The following is a 16,202-nucleotide window of genomic DNA, read 5'->3' as shown; positions in this document are numbered from 1 at the left end:
CCCTCTATCAGGCACATACACATGCACATATGAATGAACATGCACACACACACTCTCACACACACACACACACACAAACAACAACAACAAAAGATAAGGAAGTACAATTATATACAACTTTCATTCTTGAAAGGTAATGATATTTTCTTTTTTTTGTTTGTTTCTGCTTTTTTTCATTTAAAATTCTGTATTGTTGTTGTTATTATTATTATTATTATTATTATTATTATTAAGATGTGGGGTACAATTCAGGGTTAGGTATACAAACATTGATTATGCAGATACCCTTGTTGATGAGGTGTGCCCCTCCCTCCCCTAGCAGTTTCCCTCATCTGCCATTCCCCACCCTACCCTCCCGGGCATTTTCCCACTATTGCCAACCCCTTTCTTATAGTATTATAATTGTTCAAGGTTCATTTATGAATGAGAACATATGGCACTCTGTTCTTTGTTTCTGTGATAGATCACTGAGTATGATCAACTCTAAATCCATCAAAGTTGCTGTGAAGTTCATATGTTTGTCCTTCTTTATGACTGCATAATATTCCATTGTGTATATGTACCACATTTTTTTTAACCAGTTCAACTTTGATGGGCAACATGGTTGGTTTCATGTTTTTGCTATTGTGAATAGAGCTGCAACAAACATACGTGTGCAGGTATCTTTTTTGCAGAATGATTTGAGTTCCTCCAGGTATATTCCCAATAGGGGAATTGCTGGGTCATATGGAAGGTTAATTTCTGTTCTTTCAGAAATCATCACACTGTCTTCCAAAGAGATTGCACAAGTTTGCATTCCCATCAGCAGTGTAGAAGCATTCCTTTTTCTCCAAATCCTCGCCAGCATCTGTTGTTGTTTGTTTTATTAATGATGGCCATTCTTACTGGGATTAGATGGTATCTCAATGTAGTTTTGATTTGCATTTCTCTGATGATGAGTTAGACTGAGCACTTTTTCATGTGTCTGTTGGCTGCCCGTATATCTTCTTTTGAGAAGTGTCTACTCATAGGTAATGACATTTTCATTCTTGAAAGGTATGACATTTTGCTTGTGGGGTTCCTAATTGCTTCTTCTACTGAAAAAAATTTTGTCAATTAAAAATTTATTGTTTGATTCCAAAAACCTAAGTCTTGCCTGTCTCTCTATTTTGTTTCTAACTTATAAAAATCAAAACGTGATTTTTAAGAATTACATTATTATAAGAACATTTTACTCGTTAAAACAAAAATGACTGTTCCTGGGTTCATTGTTGTAGCATTTAATTTGGATGACTGGTACTTCTTTTTTTTTTAGTTGGAGTATCACTCCATCCCCCAGGCTAGAGGGCAGTGGCATGCTCCCTCCCAGCCACCGCAGCCTCGACCAGCTGGCCTCCGGCAATCCTTCTGCCTCAGCCTTCCAAGTAGCTAGAACTACAAGCGCGTGCTACCAAGCCCGGCTAGTTTTTTATTTATTGTAGAGACAATAAATAGTTTTTTATTTATTGTAGAGACAATAAATAGTTTTTTATTTATTGTAGAGACAAGGTCTCGGCAAATTGCCCGGGCAGGTCTCACACCCGCGGCTCAGGCAATCCACTCACCTCAGCCTTCCAAAGCACGGGATTACAGGCTGAGTCACCGAGCCCAGCTTAGTACTTCTTATCCATTACAGACACTATATCTGATCCACTAAATTTACATTGATCCAAGTTTCACCAAACTAAAACATCCCTTCCTTTGCCTGCCTTGGTGTATTTCTTTACAAAAATCTTCAGTAGTGACTAAGAACTCCTCTACAGTCACAGAAACCCACAAAGGATGCACCAAAAGTAAAAAGAAAAATGTAAAATTAATAAACACTTAGCATTTACAAAGTGGTTACAATTCTGATTTGCATAACAGGTCTTCCCCAGCTCCCACTCTATTAGTCAGTCACTCCTTCCTCAAGCTAGCCTCCTCAGAACTGTTTGCATCCTTCTCTATGGCAAATTATTTGTTCATCTCCTTTACAAAGGTGGGGGGTGGTGATAGGGACATTCTATATCTCCAGGACATAGCACAGCACCAGGAATAAAGTTGACACTCAGTAAGCATGTATTGGAAAAAAGAAAAGGAAGGAGGGAAGGGAGGAAAGAAAAAAGAAATAGAGAAGGAAAGACAGAAAGGCAGAGAGGAGTGAAAAGGGTAATAATCTGCATATCTTGCAGATCAGGAAACTGCCCTTCAAATCAGGTAAGTTATTTGCCTAAGGAACTTCCACTCCATTCCACTTGGGGTCTAGGTCTTTGACTGCAAGTTATACCATAGTTCCTTTCACCCTCCACTTTAAAGTATCCTCCTGTCTTTTTCTGTTTCTTATCAGCTTATCCTTTATGAAACAACAGTTTCACCTTTTTCATGAAGTTTTCCTCATCTATTTCAACTTCCATGAGCTTTCCCTCTACTACAGACCAATGGCACCAATGTTTATATGATCATTTTAATTCTTAAATAAACACAAATGGCAGTCTTCATGTGCACATTTAAAAAATGTGTCTATCCATTTTGCAGAAAAGATTGTTTACACATGCATGTTCTGTCTCTCTAAAATCTATGTGTATTCATTAGGGGTAGGGCTTATGGCTCATATGTCTTGCTTATAATATTTTTTCAGTCATAGAAAACAAGACAATAATTTATTTTAGGATTTTGTTAATTTTCCTGTTTCTGGAGTTTCTTGCCATATCCTCCTCTACTTCTCAATATTACTGTTTAAACCAACAAATAGCTTCCCTCAATAGAAATCAACCAGAGTACGTTTAGACAGGATGATTTGTTGACTCAGTTTTGCACCTTCAGGAATCTACTGAAATTAAAACCAGTAGTCACCATGAGTCATTCCTCTTCCTCTTACACAAGGAAAGAGTATGCAATCATGAATGGAATACACAATGAATAAGGCAGGTCCCTCCAGTCCTAAAATCTGCCCGAGTCTTTACATGCCAGCAAACCAGGAAAATACAAACCACAAACAGATCTCTAATCACTTACTCATTTGTTTATATTTTGAGAGCCTTCATAAGAGTAATGTTTTAGCTTTAGGAGAACTACCCACTGCTCCATTGTTTACAGTGAAGTAAAAGATTTACATTATGCAAATTACTCAGTCCTCCTTCCATTTCACCAGAACTAGTGGAGACACCAGTTTCTCCCTTGATCAGTCAATAAGCTATTTATGGTTAAGCCCCAGGACTGTTCAATAAAAGAGCTGCTCTACTAATGGTCACATATCAGGAACAGCAATTCCAGTTTGTGGGGAGTCAAAGCCAGTCATTATTTGTATTCACTTATAGTAATTAAGTTTTAAATAGTGCTTTGCATACTTGGCAGTCAGCAACCATTTTTATAAGCATTCCTCATAAGAACCTAGAACACTACCATCAGATCAATAGCACTGTCTTTATAAAGTTCAAACTGATGGTGGCTACAGACCAAGAAAGACTCTCCCTTCTCTGTGGAGATGAGGCCATTCCCCTTAGGGCAAGTGCTGAGCTTCTTTTCCAGCAGTAGTTTCTGGTTCGTGCTGATTTGTCAAATCTTTTGGTCTATTGACAGAAGGCAGACATTTCAGAACCTCTGACCCTGTCTTCACCATGCATCACATAGTCCATGGCCATAGTAGAACACAACATACTGACTTAGAAATAATGATCATGTAATAGCCCCATGTTAGGCTGCTCTAGCGGATTATGACTGAAAAAAACTTACATGTTTTGTTTTGTGTAAATCATGGAAAACAACAAAAAGAACTGTTATTTATCTGGAGCAAGTCGACTGCTGAAGGGATAAACTCTGTGCTTACAATAGATTGCATTTCTCCCTCACCTGTCAAAGAAAAGATTCTTTAAATCAATTAATAAATGTGTCGTATACTAACCATAAACCAGAACTTGAAAGGAAAGGAAATAGCGATCCAAGATCAAGAGGAAGACTGCAGTGAATAAGTCATGTCAGGCTAACCTCCTCCTACTACTTTGTTTTTAAGAGGTTTGCTGGGCAAGCAGTTCAGAAAATGTAATCCAATGTATAGCTATCTAAATTTCATCAAGAATTCTGACCAAGTTGGTTGTGATATGGACAAGATAATAGGGACAATAGGAGATCAGTAACAGATCTGATGTCCTTGTCTAACAGTTACTATCCTTATCTATCTAGAAGGTTTTTTGGTGCCACACTGCATTAACACTGTCCCTTGCCTATTTTAGACAAAGGGTCCCTCTTCTAAGTGCTTCTCAGATCCATCCACTTGCCTCCACCTCACTGCATATCTTGGTACCAGCCCTGGCTATCTTTCACATGGGCCCCTCCAATGGCCAATCTCTGTATCCAGTCTTGCTTCCTACATTTTAAAAGGGTACCCATCTTCCCTGCTGCATCCAGCTTATGCCTGTTTTCCCAGAACAATTATTAACAAGACCCCTTAATTCTCAAAAGTGCCCCCGTTGGGTGAAATTATACACCAAACTTTAAATAGCATGATTCTAACCATAACTCTCCCCCACTTAACCCTTTCAGTGACTTTCTCCTGACCTTAGAGCAAAGCCCAAATTTCTACAGCATGGATTTTTTTAACTTCTTAATATCCACTAAACTATAAGTTTCATGAGCACAGGGATTTTGGGGTTTTATTTTATAATTGTCCAAATCCCAGTGTGCAGAACTGTGCCTAGTACATAGCAGGTACACAAACATGTGTTGAATGATTTTCTTTTAAGAAGCCCATGATTTGGGCACTGCCTACGTATCCAGCTTCATTTCTGCCTTCTCTCATTCTCACATTAATCTTTAGTCAGATTATATCAGGTACAGTTCCCTTCTCACCTTCAGACCTTTGCATATGTTCTTCTGCCTGGTATATTTTCCTCCTCCCCCTACCTCTACCTCTGTCATCTCCCCAATCTCCTACCAAAGTCCTTTAGGGTCCAGCTTTAAAGGTCTTCCTCTGGAAGACCTTCCCCAACCCTCTAGCTAGGAAATGTCCTCCCACTATGTATGCCCACACCACCCTGTGTTATCCTAATATTCATCATACTTTATAGTTAACAATTTTTGGTTTCCCTCTTCTCTCTCTCTCTGCTAGTCTGTTTGCTCCACGATAGTACTTATACATATTGCCAGCACCCAGGCACCTGGTTCAATGTCTATCACTTGCGAGGCAATTAATAAATAACTGTTGAATTAATGAAATAAACTGATATGATCTTAAAGGTACAGTATAAAGATGAAATGGGGTGATAGTACTGCCTTACTTTGTAACAGATTATGTTGAGTCCTGGCTACCAGGTATTAAGGTAACAAAGCTCCTGCCTGCTCGGTGAAAAGCAATCAGGAGGCCTGCAAAACAGAAACCGAGTTGGTTTAGTCTAGGAAGGAGAGAGAGGAGGTGGAAAGAAGGAAATGAAGGATATGAGAACTGCCCTCAAATTTCTAGAAAAAAGATTAAACATGTTTTGTATGGCCCTAGTGGGACCAATGGAAGGAAATTACAACACAACAAGTTTGAGCTTTTTAGCAGTCAATGCTACCTAAAGAAAATGTGTTGTCTGTGAGGCACTGAGTTTTCAGTCTCCAGAGGCATTTACAATAGGACAGATTGCAACTTGGTAGAGATGTGAGGTTGGATTAGACTATTTTTAGTAGTGAGTAGCAGAGAAGAAAAGTAGTAAAGATTGAAGTATCTAACCAGCTTGGTCACATTGGAGAGAAAGTTCAGAAGGCCCTAGTGCACACCTCATTGAGCTAGCTGGTAATTCACCCCTGTCCCCTTCCATATGTCTATGAAGGAAAAGTGGCTAGATCAAGTTGAACAAAAAGGAAGGCTTGATGAGCAGAACACCTAAAGTGGTTTAGACACTGAAGAGAACATAAACATCATAAAAATGTGGTTTATTTCAATCCATTCCTGTTTAAAATACAGTAAAAATGTATAAATAAATATTAAAATAATGAGTCAACTTTTAATTTTTTTAAAAAAACCTGTTCACTTTCATTCTAGGTGAAAAGAAATACCTAATCTTTTTGAAAATAAATAATATTTGATAATACTTGTGTTTATAAACTCCATTCCTGAACAACTAATCATTTAAAAAAAAAACAAGCAAGGAAACGGAGTTGACAAGTACTTAATTCTATAAGCATGAACACTTCTGACCACTTCATATTCTTAACTCATGCTTGGAATCACTGGTGTAAAAGTACATGAGTTATCAGGCCCTGTGTGATAAGAACCAGGTTGCAAGCTGATGACACTGATCTATGTTTTGAAGGCTCTGTTGTTTTGTTGACTTAGTGGAGCAGGAAAGAAATTCCTAGCTGCCAAATCTGAAGAAGTGGCTGGGCCTCTCTCATTGATTGGAGCCAGTCCCAGGGGAATGGGACTGCTGTTCCCAAGAGGGCTTCCAAAAGACCTTCTGAATAATTCATGGTCTGAGTTGGAGCAGCCCACTGCAGGGATTGTTATAATGCCCCTATGTTTGACTACTTTGCAGGCCCTTTTCAAGAACCTATTCCGGATCTTCATGAAGAGGGAGGTCGACTGGTTTGTAAAGCACCCTGGAGTGTGCCCTGGAACTTATTTCCCCCAGCCTCCTCTGAGCTGCACTATGACCTTGTACGGGTCTTTCTTTCTCCTAGGGAACAAGTGTGCGATTTGAACATCTCAATTTTTACAACTAACATTTTGGCTAAACAAACTAAGTTTAACTGGAAATACTTTTACAGCTTTGATGCCCATACCACTTTCCACTACTACTAACCAACACACAGACACACACACACACACACACACACACACACACACACACACACAGTATTTTCAAATTCAAATGAAAAGAAAGATTCCACCCTCTGGTTAGAAAAGAAACACAGCAAGAGATAAAATATGCAATGCCCATTAAAGTCAGCATTCTAAAACTTAGAGGGCTTGGTTCTCAGGACAGATTGTCTTGCTCTCACGATGCTTTTCTAAAGACCTTGGACTGAAATCTAAGAGTATCTGCCAAGGATCACAGCTGTCCCCCACCCCCACCCCACCCACAATCACCGTCAGCCACTGGGTGGTGTAGGAGACAGGCTATCAGCACACAGTCTGACAACCTATCTGGAGGATTGTCATAAAAGACTGCCCCACGAAGAATTAATTTCTAGGGATCTCAGCATCAAGCTTAGTTTAAGCGTAGTGTTCTAAACGAAGGAGGACTTGTTTGTTAGCTAATACAATGATGAAGTCTGGCAAGTCAAGCATCAGGCTACTGCAAATGGGCAGGAGCAGAAGAGGAGATTGACGGCATGGGGCCTGAGCAGAGGTGGCTCTTCTCAGGAGTTCACACAAGGAAGGGTGGAGGAGAGAGAAAATGATGGTGGTGGGTAAGCTAGGACCAACGGATTGTAGTTTAATGTGTGGCTTTCTAAAACACAGATCTGACTGAGTAATCTCCCCATTCAATAGGATAAAGACTTGACTCCTTAGGATGGCTTTGACTCACCTCACCAGTTCCAGGTCCTACCTCCCTTCTGTGACTTCCCTCTCCCCGCCGGCCATTTATTTACTTTATACCTGAGTCACATTAACTGACACATGCCATGTTTGTTCCTGTTGCTATGCATTTGCATGTGCTAGTCATCCTACTTGGAACATCACCACCACCAGTCTGTTCCTTCTTCTTCCCAAACACACACATAAGCACATGCATGCACACATTCCTTTTCCTGGCAAATTTCTATTTGGGATAAAAGCCCAGCTCTAATGTCAACTTCTCTCTGAAGCTTTTTCTGAGTCTGGCAGAGTTCATTTGCTTCTTTTATACTGCAACCACATTACTTCATATTAATGTGCTGAATTTTAATTCAATCTGTGTAGCTGTGTTCCTTGCAATACTGTAAACTCACTAGGGCTCATGATATATCTTATTCATCTATGTAATGCACACAATTCATATAGTACCGACATATAGGAAGTTTGAATAAATGTTTTTACCACTGCTAAAGATGGTTGTGAAGTCTACATGCCTAGAAATAGTCAAACAGAAAGTAGGAAACATTTAACCTGAAGGTTGGAGCTACTCACTGGTCCACAGGTAAGGGAATAGACTAGACAATCCTTCAAGAACTCTCTCAGTTCTAGCCTGACTCTCACAACACTTACTGAATACCTACAACAGGCCAAGCACTGTGTTAGGTAACTTTTAAAAACCAATCAACATATTCATTTCTTACAACAAACCTGTAAGGTAGGTAAATTACTGTCATTTCAGTGCTAAAGAGAAAGAAACTCAGAGAAGAGATGAGACTTGCCCAAATTTCTGCACTCAACCAGCAGCAGAGCTCCCTACTGACATGCAATTCAACAATAAGCCTGCACAACAGGAATCAAGCCTTCTTTAAGCATTGAAGGATAGTAACACCCTACTGGCTTTCAGTGAATGGGAAAGAGCAATCAACTGACAATAAACAAACAGAAATAAAATGATTTTCCCTGTAGTCTAAATGAGTCCTGTTCTATGTTGAGATTGAGCCTTATAAATCATAAAGTAACTTTAATAAAAACCAATAGGAATCCAATCCTAATCACAATGGTAGGTGGAAAGATCCCCTACAGGAAGGAGGAAGGTTCCAGAGGCAGTGAAGACAACGCTAATTAGTCCCTCATATATTTTACTCAGCGGAATCCAAGACAAAAATACTTGATGGCCTCCCTTTAAATGGTCCAGGGATTTAATTACTGTTACTGTGCTTTGAAAAAAAGAAAAGAAATAGCTACAAACTTGGCTGTTTGCTGCCTACTTTCCAGCACAGGCCTCCTGACCCGTGTTTGTAAGCATTTCCTTCAATTTCCCCTGTCTTCTGCCATTGATTGCAGAACCTAACATTGATTCTTTGATCTTACCAGGTTCCTCCTCTACCAAATTATTGCTCACACTGTATTCTCAGTCTACAATGACCTTCCACAGCTTCTCAAAAATATACATTCAATGACCAAAACTGGAACAATTTGAACAACGTAAAAAATAGCCATAGTATTGGATTATAGTCCAAAGAATAAAATAAATGTCAATGAGTTTACACTGTTACAAATGACTGAATAAATGCAGAAGGAGTGACAACAATTTTTTTTTTTTTTTTTTTTTTGAGTAGCAGTCTCGCTCTGTTGCGCAGACTGGAGTGCAGTGGCACGCTCCTGGCCATCGCAGCCTCAACCTCCTGGGCTCCGGCGATCCTTCCGCCTCAGTCTTCCAAGTAGCTGGAACTACAGGCATGCGCTACCACGCTTGGCTAATTTTTTGATTTATTGTAGAGATGAGGTCTCGCCAAGTTGCCCAAGTGGGTCTCAAACATGCGGGCTCAGGCAATCCACTCACCTCAGCCTCCCAAAGCACAGGATTACAGGCTGAGCCACCGAGCCCAGTTTGACAACAATTTTTTCCAGAAAAAATTTCAGTTAATGTATGTGGAGGAGTGGGGGAAATAGAAAAATCACCATTATAACATCACAGTAATAACTGCTACAGGCAAGATCTACTGATGAATGCTACAATCAACATGCAAAGTTTTGTTGTTGTTGTTGTTTTAGGAAAAGAGGATATCTGCATAGCCTCAAAGTATCTGTTCCCCTCTCCCATTTACTGATGACCGCGGAGCCTTTAATATGCACCCACAGATTCTTTGATAGATCCCCCTCTAAAAGGTGGAAGTCAATTTCTCTCCCCTTAGGTGGGGCTGAATTTAATGACTTGCTTCTAAGGCATGGAGCACAGAGAGTGAAACATAGTAATTTTACTGGTAAATACCACCTTAATCACGTGATCAAGGTTAAAATCACCAGCAATCTGTTGTGTGGCTATTATAAGTCCTCTAACTCAAAGTGATGAGAAAGGTACAACACTTCTATGGTATTCTTCCAAAATTCATAGCTTCAGTCTATTCTAACTCAGACCAAGTCAAATTGAGGGATATTTTACAGGATACCTGACCACAAGTCTTTAAAAGTGTCAAGGTCATAAAAGACAAGGAAGACAGAGTTGTTGTCATAAACTTAAAGAGACTGAGGAGATATGATAATTAAACTCAATGTGGGATCCTGGATTGGATACTGGAGCAGAAAAGAGGGTAATAATGAAAAAAAAAAGTCCATAGAGTAGTTTAGTTAATGCATCAATAACGATTTCTTAATTTTGATAAACATACCATGGCTATGTTCGATGTTAACATTAGAAAAAACTTGGTGAAGAGTACATAGGGTACATTCTGTATTATCTTTGTAACTCTTTTTTGTAAATCTTAAATTATTTTAAAATACAAGTTTTTTTAAGTATGTCTTTTCTTTTTCCTACTTTTTATATGTATTTCATACTTCTATTTTTTTATGAGCATGTTTTCCTTGAAAAATCAGGAACAAACAGAAAAATATTCATTTTTAAAGACCAACTTCTTGGAGAAGGCTCTTCTCAAGATAGTGAATTGCTCCTTATCCTGCACTCCTTCCAAATTTTGTCTGTTCAGAAATGCCACTGTAGCATTCAGTTCATCCTACTTTATTGTATAGTTGTTATATGTGTCTCTTTTTGGCAACTCCACAGAGACAAGGGCCCTTTTATCCCACCCAACACTTAGACTCCAATAAGGACCAGCTGAGTTATTGTCATGGAAAGAAGCCTCCATCCATCTAAGGCCAGTCCCTGAGCCAACCCTAGCTTTGGGACCAGCCTGCCAGCTGCTCCAGACCTCCTCTGCACCTGGGACCTCAGCAGGTGTCTGTTCTGATGCATGTTGTACCAGAGCTTTGAGGCCAATCAGTCCCACAATGATTGAAATCCCTACCATCCCTGCTCAACACTGAAAATACAGCCTGTATGGCCATTGATCCTTGCCCAGTGGGCCTTTTTTCTTTTCTTTTTTTTTTTTTTTGAGTTGGAGTCTCACTCTGTCGCTCAAGCTGGAGTGCAGTAGCATGCTCACGGCCACCGCAGCCTCAACCTGCTGGGCTCAGGCAATCCTTCCACCTCAGTCTTCCAGGTAGCTGTAGCTACAGGCGTGGGCTACCATGCCCAGCTAATTTTTTTTTTTAATTGTAGAGACGAGGTCTCACCAAGTTGCCTAGGCTGGTCTCAAACCCCTGGGCTCAGGCAATCCTCTCGCCTCAGCCTCCCAAAGTGCTAAGATTGCAGGTTTGAGCCTGGCCTAATGCTGGCATCTTTTAATCTGACCCACATCCCATTGTTTTTCTCCCTTTCCACAATCCCCTGAGAAACTCCATCCACCACCCCATCTCCAAAGTAAGCGAGCCCACCTACAACCTGCATTTATCCTCAGAATGTTCCACCGACTTTCCAGTTTTATTGGAATTATGGCTCTCCTGTTACGACAGTTCTTTTGAGAGGTTAAAAAGCCAGAATACACCCAGAGTAAATTGCTCTGGCTTACTGCATACCTGGCCCCTCATCCAACAGATGGGTCAGAGACCAAACATAAAATGGAAAAAGCAAGGGAAACAAAGTATATCCAAATTCCCTTAGGCCTCAAACTACATTCTTTGTGAGATACTAAGCAAGTGTTCATTTTTATTCAGGGAACAAACATTTTTCCCATTTTCCTAGCTTCATATGTTGAGAATCAACCAAAAGATTTGCACAAGAACAGGGATTCCAAGTTCTGGTCCAAGCAAGTGTTACCTTTTAGGTGACAAAGACCAATTTCTAGCCACAACTTTTGTTTTTGCTTTACCATAGACCTAAAATCTGTAGTTGAAAATCTATCCCAGAGTTCTAGAACAAGAATTTAAGAGCTGAAAGTACATGTTCTGCGGGGTCATAGCACATGCACATGATGTTTCAGAACTCTTGAGCCTATAATACTTTTCAAGCCAGGTAAGCAATGACCTAAACACAGTGCTCTTTGGTGCCCTGTTTCAAATCTGTAAGAGACAATGGTCTGGATGTGGCTTCAGGGTCACTTGGATGTGCTGAAAGTTAGCTGCTTCTCCCTCTTAGTTAAGTGCAGCTGGTATTTTTCATCTGCAAACCTTCACCATCATTTGAACAATAAGTAACTGGTGGCAAAACCACACACAAGGAGAGAATGCTAAATAGAACCCTAGGGCTAAGGCTACCATATATGCCATAATGCAGACTGTGCATTATACAAAGGTGCCATATCTAAGAGGTGTCCTTCACATCACAGACACCATATATTTGCGTATTTATGAGTGTGGATTTCAAGAATATGGCCGTTGAAAGCACCTTGTTCAAATAAATCAGTCTATTATGACAATTTCCTAAAGGTGAGAGTAAGGTGTTTTGAGGAAGGAACGTGTTTTTCTAATTTGCATAAAGGTGCCATCTGGGTTAGTAGCAGCCATGATTTAATTGCATGCTGTAAGATTACCTTCTGTTTAGTAATTCCGTCTCTAATTTCTTAAACATCACTCTACATTAAGGATTTGCAAATATTACTGACTTTTTTCTCTAAGAATTCCCATTTGCAATAAATCTAACCTTAACTCAGACATTTATAGATATGGGAGAAAAGAATAATATCATAAAAAAATGAATAATATATCTAGCTAAACCAGTACCTTAAAACAGACATGGTTGCCTGAGCTTTTATATATAGAAACTCATAACAGCTTTTTAAATGTCTACAATTTCATTTTTCCTGCACAGCAACAGTTTCTTGACCTAGTTTCTCTGCTAGTAAGGTCCAATTATGTTATACAGTGAGGCTAAAATTTTGTCCTAAATTTATAATGGAAAAGATTCATTAATTTTCTTTAACCCCTTAAAACAAACCCACATTCTATTTCTATGTGAACGTATAACAGCAATTTCTAGTAACACTAAATATGTCACCAAATATTTGTTGGGAACAATGACTATATGGTCAGAGCTCCTATCATACTAGGAACTGGAAATACATAAATGAATATAAGATGGTCATTTTCATCAAGAACTTTATACTTTAGAGACAATAAGAAATATAGGAACTCATGATTGCAATTCAATATAATATGAACTTTACTAGAGGCATATATGTCAGCTCAAACACAGAAAGAAGGAGGGAAGGGTCAACTATATGTGAGGCATCAAAGAAGCTTCCCTAGGAGAAGCTACCTGGGCCCAACTTGAGAAACGAGTAAGAATTACCATGTAGACAAGGCTAGGGCACACAACAGCCTGTGCAGAAGTTCAGGGAATGGAAATTCTAAGGACATTTAGGGAAGTTTCAGATGTATCTATATGGTTAAAGCAAGTTGTACAGGTAGAAGGTAGAGAGTGAAGAGAGGACTGAGAGAGGAAAGTAGCAAGAGCTGGAACCTGTGATATTGCCTGTGGAGGGCTTTTCATGAGATACAATGAACTTTGAATTTCAACCTGTAGACAAAGGTGAGTTACTAAAGAATCTTATACAAGGCAGTGATACACTCAGATATTGGAGCATATCAGCTTTTTTGAATTATCATTCTGGCAGCAGTACGGAGGGTACATTGAAGGGAACAATACTGGAAGCTAACTACAGAGCAGATAAGAGGTGAGAAACCTCCAGGAAGATAAAGAGATATAAGAAGGAAATTCAGGTATAGACAGATGGAGGGGGCGCTGCCTGTTGAACATACAGAGGAAGGTCTCTAGATATAGAAACCTAGACTGAGGATATAAACCTATGAGTCCTCAAGACATGGATAGTAAGAGTAAGCATTGCCATGAATGAGAACCCTTAGGCAGAGGACTTGGGCAGGGATTCTTCACCTGGAGTCCTTGGTCTTCTGGGAGTTCTGTGGACAGAATTTAGGGAGTCCTAGAATTTGAATGGGAAAAAATACATTCTTATTTTCATAAACTGAAATTTCTCTCAATTCTAAATATAAACAAGTCACAGAAGTATTAGCAGTATAATAGAAACCTCAGATATTTTCATAGCACATTAAAGTTATTAAAATTTCTTGAAATAGCATTTACACTCATTACTGCTTCAAAATTATGACAGTTGTTAGACTCACCACTACATCCTGTTGTTTGGAGTGTTAATTAAAAAAAAGCACACCAATTACCATATCACAATTTTTAGAAATGTTTTTATAATGATATTCCAGTATAATTTGATTTATTTGCAATTGTATGCATTTTGTACAAAGCATTTAGAAACACTGTTCAGAGAAGGGATCCATAGGTCTCCTATTTTGCCAGAAGGTTTGTAGCCCAATTCAAGAACCCCTGGGTAAGCATGAGAACACAACAAGAGAGAAAACCTGGAAAACAAACACTTAAGTAGTGGGGCTTAGAATGGGGTGGGACTGAGATATGGACAGTGCATCATTGCAGAATTTACAGGGACAGAAAGTTTCCAGGACAAAGTGGTCCACGGTGCTAGAAAACAAATTGTACAAGTACTGAAATGTTCCCTTTAATTTACCAATTAAGACTTGTATTCTTTACAGTTATTTTACTGTAAGCAATAGAACTGTCCAGTAAGAAGAAATTTATCGAAGGAAAATGAGGCAGATCACAAATGCCAGGGAGAAAAAAATCAAAGGACCAGTCCATAGAAAGAACAGGAAACAAGAATGTCCAGGAAGACTAGGGTAGCAAAAGGAAATGCCATCATCTGCTCTTCCCTTGACTTGCTTATCAGCTTGGCCTGACTCGGGGTCTTATGTCCACTTCTGGGCTGGGAGAGACCAAAGCACTTGAACTGACAGTTACACCAAGAACCACAGAGGAGGGCAGCTCCCTGAGCTGTCAGAAGTGGAAAGGATGTTAGGCAAGAAAAGCACACGTCTGCTTCAGGGGGTCTTACTGGCAACCTTATGACAGTTTCAGTACAGGGGGGCACAGAATCTAGATTGCTTTAGTCTAAGAGTTGATTTAAATTGAAGCAGAGTATTCTACTCTGTCAAAAACATGGCTATGAGAAAAGAGGAAGGAGCCAGAGAAGTAGGACACATTTAAGATCCAGGTAAACCCTGGAAGATGAATTGAACCGGGACAGAAAGAAGTTCTCTTGTCACTTACCACACCATTGTGCCAGACACCAAGCTAAATCAACTTCACCTGCATTATCTTTTAATACTGCCAGGTAGGCACTACAATATCCCCATTTCACAGAATTAAGCATTAGCAAGATTTAAGTAAATTGCCCCAAGTCACACAGCTACAGTAGCAAAGCAGGGAACAGGTACACTTCTTTCCAATTTCAAAATCCATACTTTTGACAATATTTTGCCTCTTTCTATAGAACCCAATGAACGGAGATAAAGAGGGGTGTTCCAGCTTGTATATTTGTATGGGGGAGGCAGGACATGGGAGGAATTCCTATCACTTGGCTTCACTTTTCTCTGCAGGGATGTACCTGCCATTGGTTGAGGAATGGAAAGTTGGCACACCAATTAGAGTGTCTATTGTCAAAAAGACAAAAATTAATAATAATAACCAATGCTGAAGTGGATGTGGAGAAAGGGAGCCCTAATAAACTGTTGGTAGAAATGTAAATTAGTACAGCCATTATAGAAAACAGAATATTGAAGAGATATCTACATTCCCAGGTTTATTTCATCACTATTCACAATAGCCAATATATGGAATCAACCTAAGTGTCCATCAACAGATGGATGGATAAAGAAAATGTGGTATAATATACACACAATGGAATACTATTCGGTCATTTAAAAAATGAAATCCTGTCATTGGCAGCAACATGGATGAACCTGGAGGACATTATGTTAAGTGAAATAAGCCAGATATAGAAAGACAAACACACATGATTCCACTCATTTGTGGAATCTAAAAATCTGATCACATGGAAGGACAGAGTAGTGGTTACCAGAGGCTGGGGATGGGGAGAGGGTGATGGGGAGAGATTGGTCAATGGGTACAAAATTACATTTAGATAGAAGGAATACGTTCTAGTGCTCCGTTTCACAGTAGGGTGACTATAGTTAACAATATTGTATTGCATATTTCAAAATAACTGGAAGAAAGGATTTCAAATGTTTTCACCATAAGGAAATAATCAATGTTTGAGGTGACAAATATACTTAACACACTTATTTGATTTTTACAAGATATATATCTCTCTCTCAAAGCATCACACTGTGCCCCATAAATATGTATAATAATTGTATAAATTAAAAGTAGCTGGGTTCGGTGGCTCAGCCTGTAATCTCGCGCCTTTGGGAGGCTGAGGTGAGTGGA

General features: G+C 39.4%; 1 protein-coding gene across 1 annotated transcript in view; it reads right to left on the bottom strand.

Annotated features, from left to right (window-relative positions):
* The window catches only part of LOC110595524 (A-kinase anchor protein 6-like), a 114,418-nt gene that overhangs the window by 79,075 nt on the left and 19,141 nt on the right, over positions 1–16,202 (bottom strand). The gene's annotated exons all lie outside the window — the stretch shown is intronic.

Source organism: Carlito syrichta, unplaced genomic scaffold, assembly GCF_000164805.1.
Source record: "Carlito syrichta isolate Samal-C Ts95f unplaced genomic scaffold, Tarsius_syrichta-2.0.1 Scaffold302543, whole genome shotgun sequence".
In the NCBI taxonomy this organism is placed as follows: domain Eukaryota; kingdom Metazoa; phylum Chordata; class Mammalia; order Primates; family Tarsiidae; genus Carlito; species Carlito syrichta.
This window is presented reverse-complemented; position numbering and strand designations above follow the sequence as displayed.